Genomic DNA, 6,000 nt, shown 5'->3' on the forward strand with positions numbered 1-6,000 from the left:
TATTGATAGATTTAAATGTTTGACATCTACATATATTTAAATATTCCGGAGCAATTTCAAATACTGACACACCTAAATATTTCACATCCACATATAGTACAGATTATTACGAAATATTGATGGAGCAACTAAAAAAATTCAATCAACTCACAGTTGGCCGACAGGACCCAATCAGCCCACAGCTGGCCGACAGGTTCACCACCCCCTGGCCGACTGGCCTATCAGCCATTTGTAGGCCGACATGAGGCCAATCAGCCTGTGGTTGGCAGACTAGGGCCAATCGGCCTGCTGCTGGCTGATTGGATATTATTTTTGAAAATAAAAATATCGACATAATATTTGTGCAAATTAATAAAAAAATGTATTATTTAAAAAAAATAGTGTGATAGTAGGGGCAGCAAGGCACGTATTGTATTGTTGCCATCGAGAATAAAAAGATGGGGTTCTCATCATATTGCTTGAGTTAATTCACCTACATCATGTCATCTTGCTTAATGTGTTACTCCGTTCTTATGAACTTAATACTCTAGATGCATGCTGGATAGTAGTCGATGTGTGGAGTAATAGTAGTAGATGCAGGCAGGAATTGGTCTACTTGACACGGACGTGATGCCTATGTTTATGATCATTGCCTTAGATGTCGTCATAATTATGCGATTTTCTATCAATTGCTCGGTAGTAATCTGTTCACCCACCGTAATATATGCTATCTCGAGATAATTCACTAATGAAACCTATGGCCTCCGGGTCTCTTTTCCATATTATTGAATCTCGTTTACATCTTGCTAGTTTGCAATCTACTATTTTGCAATCTTTACTTTCCAATCTATACGACCAAAAATATCAAAAATATTTAGTTTACCGTTTATCTATCTCTATTTGATCTCACTTTTGCGAGTGACCATGAAGGGATTGACAACCCCTTTATCACGTTGGTTGCAAGCTCTTGATTGTTTGTGCAGGTATTCGGTGACTTGTGCATCGTCTCCTACTGGATTGATACCTTGGTTCTCAATACTGAGGGAAATACTTACGCTACTTTGCTGCATCACCCTTTCCTCTTCAAGGAAAAATCAATGCAAGCTCAAGAGGTAGCAGGGACCAAGGGATTTCTCCCACGCTCAAGGATGGGGGTGGGCAGGGGAGGATCCTCACCGGAGCCTCCAAGGAGGTGATCACGCCAAAAACCAGTGGCTCTTCTTGAATATGTTCCTGTCAGCGTGAAAAATCATTTGCAACATGATAGAGGCCGTCACGGACAGTGTGTTACCTTCTTGATGGTGGCACATGTACCTGGCGATTATAAAACATGCCGTCATGAATATACCATTGTTTCGTGTCGGCTGGCCATCCTTGTCTGGACCGGCATTTCATTCATGACTGATGATGCGTGACGTTATGAAAAATCTACCCGTCTCTAATTTCTCACTTTTGGGTAGTGAGATGGTACTCAAAGATAAAGATGACCTTTATTGCACTATTTTACTTCAGAAGAGTAGCGGCTCGGCTGATTATGTTAAGAAAGCAATCTTCTTATGAGGTAATCAAGTGGTTACAAGCATAAGAAAAACTGACGACCATTTTGATCCTGATTTCCAAAATATGGGCCAACAGCTAGCTATGAATTTTAACATGTTAACACAGCTTTTCTGCCTTTAGACCGATAACCATTCATGCAAAAAGGGAGGTAAACTTTGACATGCTGCAAGTATTCTTCATGAACCGACTTTATCTGGTATACACGGATACACACTACGCATAAAAGAGAAGAGAACGTTTATCAATGAAGCTGTATAAGATGCCAAAAGTTCCAGCAAGATGCCATATACTATCAGTTACTGTACATCTAAGAATGCAACCATCCGAGACAGCTAGCTAGCTCCATATCCACAACCATGCATATATGCAAGTTATCATGCATGCGCATCTATCCAATCTAAAGCAACTCCAAGCATATGTAGAGGCTAATTGATCAATAGAAGCTAGTCGCCCAAGTTGGGCAGGTTATCGGCGAGCACACTCCTGACGGCCGACATCAACAACTCCAAGTCATCGTGTTTCCGGATATGTCGAGGCGGTGCTTGAATCTTGTGTGCCAACTCCCTCGCTATCTCTGGGAAGGGCTGCACACGTACGTACGTCCTCACAACATGTCAATGCGTATCAAACAGAACAAATTAAGTCGGGCAACGGAGAGCCATATGTGTTGTGTACTTCAACTAAGATAAGAGCTAGTCGAGATGCATGGGAGACGTTAATGAAAGCAGCAGGGTACTTACAGCGTTGCCTCTCTCGAGGAGGGGCAGCAGGACAAAGTTGCGACTGGCGTGCTGCCTCAGCAGCTCATGGAGGTCTCCTTGGGTCAGGCCAGCACAAGCCCTGAGTGCGATGTTCAGCAGCTCCTTCTCCTCGTTCAGGACGCAGTGCTCCACGACGATCTGCCCTTGGCATGTGCGGGACAGGTGAAGGACGTTCTGCATGAGATTGGACGCGAGCTCCTTCCTGAACTGCATGCTGGCGTGGTCGAGGAGGTGCAGCACGAAGTGCTTGCTGCATGCGCGTGGTAAGTAAAATCAACGACAAGTAGTACATCCTAGTAAGCTAAGAATCACCAAACAAGTTGACGCGAGAATTGTGCAAGCGTAACCACTAAGCGACCACTTACCCGGCACGTTGCTTGGCCATTTCTACGGCTTTGGCAAGGATTTCAGTCTCAAAACGCGGGACCTCCTCGTCTTGCGCGTACATGAAGCATGTAGCCAAGAAGGTCGTCCCGGACGGGGACAGCATCTTGTCATCGATGGTGTATATGGCGTGGTTGGTCACGGACTGAAAGGAAACTAAACCGATCAGTACGTGCATGTACAAAATTAATACGGAGCCAAACAATCCGTATTACTGTCGCTGATCCCACATATATTCACTACCGGAACAGGGCTCTACGCCAACAGCCAAATATATGCCGACGGCTGCCGTCGGCCTAGTCCGAGCTATGCCGACAGCTAGCTCCTAGCCGTCGGCGTACAACGGCAGTCAGGCTATCCGTGTCTACGCCGACAGCAGCCGTCGGCATATATAGACCGTCGGCTTATCCCCGACTACGCCTACAGCTGCCGTCGGCATATATAAGCCGTCGGCATAGATGCGGGCCCGCTGACAACTGTCATCACAGCCGGCTAACGACGTCAAATCTATGCCGACGGCCGTGACGGTGGCCGTCGGCATAGATACGGGTAACACGTCACCGACCCAGAGCGCACCAACCAGGAGCTATGCCGACGGCAGCCGTCGGCATAGCCGACACATCATCGATCCGCGGCGCTGTCCATCTGCCCTCGCCGCACCTATGCCGATGGCTTTGCCGTCGGCATAGTTTTTTTTCTTTTTTTTTCTTTTTTCCCATATAGTATTATTATTATTATTAAGCATACAGTATGTGTTAATAAGCATACCTATAGATTGTGTTAATAAGCATATAGTATATGTTAATAAGCATACATATAATATTTTTTCTTTTTCTTCACTCTTTTCTTCATTATTTTTATTTAACTAACTTACATACAGTGTTCAACCGCTCCAGGGTTAGGCGGGACGGGGGCCCTGGGGGTAGCAATGCCACCGAAGCGTCGTATCGGGCCCTCATACATGCGGGATGGTGTTGTGGCATGTCCAAAGAGGCGACACGCATCTCTAGGGTGTGCCCCCCGTCACGGACGGCGCCGCCGCCGGCACCTGGAGGGGGGAAACTGCCGCGTCGGGTCTACACGGAGTGGATTTAGCTGTGGGTTTGGCCCGGATTTGCTCCCCGGTGTCCCTCTGGGCCGACCCGACACAACCGGGTGGAGAGGTCCACTGGTCAAAGCCCGTCTGTGGGGAGTCAAAGGGATAGATCTCGTGGTCAAACGCTACAGGGTTAGGCGGGACGGGGGCCCTAGGGGTAGCAATGCCACCGGAGCGTCGTACCGGGCCCTCATACATGTGAGGTGGTGGTGTGGCATGTCCGAAGAGGCGACACGCGTCTCCGGGGCGTGGCCCCCCTCACGGACGGCGCCGCGGCCGGCACCGGGAGGGGGGAAACGGACGCGTCGGGTCTACACAGAGTGGATGTAGCTGCGGGTTTGGCCCGGATGTTGCTCCCGGGTGTCCCCATGGGCCGAACTAACACAACCGGCTGGAGAGGTCCACTAGTCAAAGCCCGTCCATGGGAAGTCAAAGGGCTAGATCTCGTGGTCAACTGCTCTAGGGTTAGGCGGGACGTGGGCCCTGGGGGTAGCAATGCCACCGGAGCGTCGTACCGGGCCCTCATACATGCGGGGTGGTGTTGTGCCATGTCCGAAGAGGCGACACGCATCTCCGGGGTGTGCCCCCCGTCACGGACGGCGCCGCCGCCGGCACCTGGAGGGGGGAAACTGCCGCGTCGGGTCTACACGGAGTGGATTTAGCTGTGGGTTTGGCCCGGATGTTGCTCCTCGGTGTCCCTCTGGGCCGACCCGACACAACCAGGTGGAGAGGTCCACTGGTCAAAGCCCGTCCGTGGGAAGTCAAAGGGCTAGATCTCGTGGTCAACCGCTCCAGGGTTAGGCGGGACGGGGGCCCTGGTGGGTAGCAATGCCACCGGAGCGTCGTACCGGGCCCTCATACATGCGGGATGGTGTTGTGGCATGTCCGAAGAGGCGACACGCATCTCCGGGGTGTGCCCCCGTCACGGACGGCGCCGCCGCCGGCACCTGGAGGGGAGGAACTGCCGCGTCGGGACTACACGGAGTGGATTTAGCTGTGGGTTTGGCCCAGATGTTGCTCCCCGGTGTCCCTCTGGGCCGACCCGACACAACCGGGTGGAGAGGTCCACTGGTCAAAGCCCGTCCGTGCAAAGTCAAAGGGCTAGATCCCATGGTCAAACGCTACAGGGTTAGGCGGGACGGGGGCCCTGGGGGGTAGCAATGCCACCGGAGCGTCGTACCGGGCCCTCATACATGCGAGGTGGTGGTGTGGCATGTCCGAAGAGGCGACACGCGTCTCCGGGGCGTGGCCCCCCTCACGGACGGCGCCGCGGCCGGCACCGGGAGGGGGGAAACGGACGCGTCGGGTCTACACGGAGTGGATGTAGCTGTGGGTTTGGCCCGAATGTTGCTCCTGGGTGTCCCTATGGGCTGAACTAACACAACCAGTTGGAGAGGTCCACTGGTCAAAGCCTGTCCGTGGGAAGTCAAAGGGCTAGATCTCGTGGTCAACCGCTCCAGGGTTAGGCGGGACGGGGGCCCTGGGGGTAGCAATGCCACCGGAGCGTCTTACCGGGCCCTCATACATGCAGGATGGTGTTGTGGCATGTCCGAAGAGGCGACACGCATCTCCGGGGTGTGCCCCCCATCACGGACGGCGCCGCCGCCGGCACCTGGAGGGGGAAACTGCCGCGTCGGGTCTACACGGAGTGTATTTAGCTGTGGGTTTGGCCCGGATGTTGCTCCCTGGTGTCCCTCTGGGCCGACCTGACACAACCGGGTGGAGAGGTCCACTGGTCAAAGCCCGTCTGTGGGAAGTCAAAGGGCTAGATCTCGTGGTCAACCGCTCCAGGGTTAGGCGGGACGGGGGCCCTGGGGGTAGCAATTCCACCGGAGCGTCTTACCGGGCCCTCATACATGCGGGATGGTGTTGTGGCATGTCTGAAGAGGCGACACACATCTCCGGGGTGTGTCCCCCGTCAATGACGGCGCCGCCGCCGGCACCTGGAGGGGGGAAACTGCCGCGTCGGGTCTACACGGAGTGGATTTAGCTGTGGGTTTGACCCGGATGTTGCTCCCCGGTGTCCCTCTGGGCTGACCCGACACAACCGGGTGGAGAGGTCCACTAGTCAAAGCCCGTCCATGGGGAGTCAAAGGGCTAGATCCCGTGGTCAAACGCTACAGGGTTAGGCGGGATGGGGGCCCTGGGGGTAGCAATGCCATCGGAGCGTCGTACCGGGCCCTCATACATGCGAGGTGGTGGTGTGGCATGTCCGAAGAG

Source organism: Triticum aestivum, chromosome 4B, assembly GCF_018294505.1.
Source record: "Triticum aestivum cultivar Chinese Spring chromosome 4B, IWGSC CS RefSeq v2.1, whole genome shotgun sequence".
NCBI lineage: Eukaryota > Viridiplantae > Streptophyta > Magnoliopsida > Poales > Poaceae > Triticum > Triticum aestivum.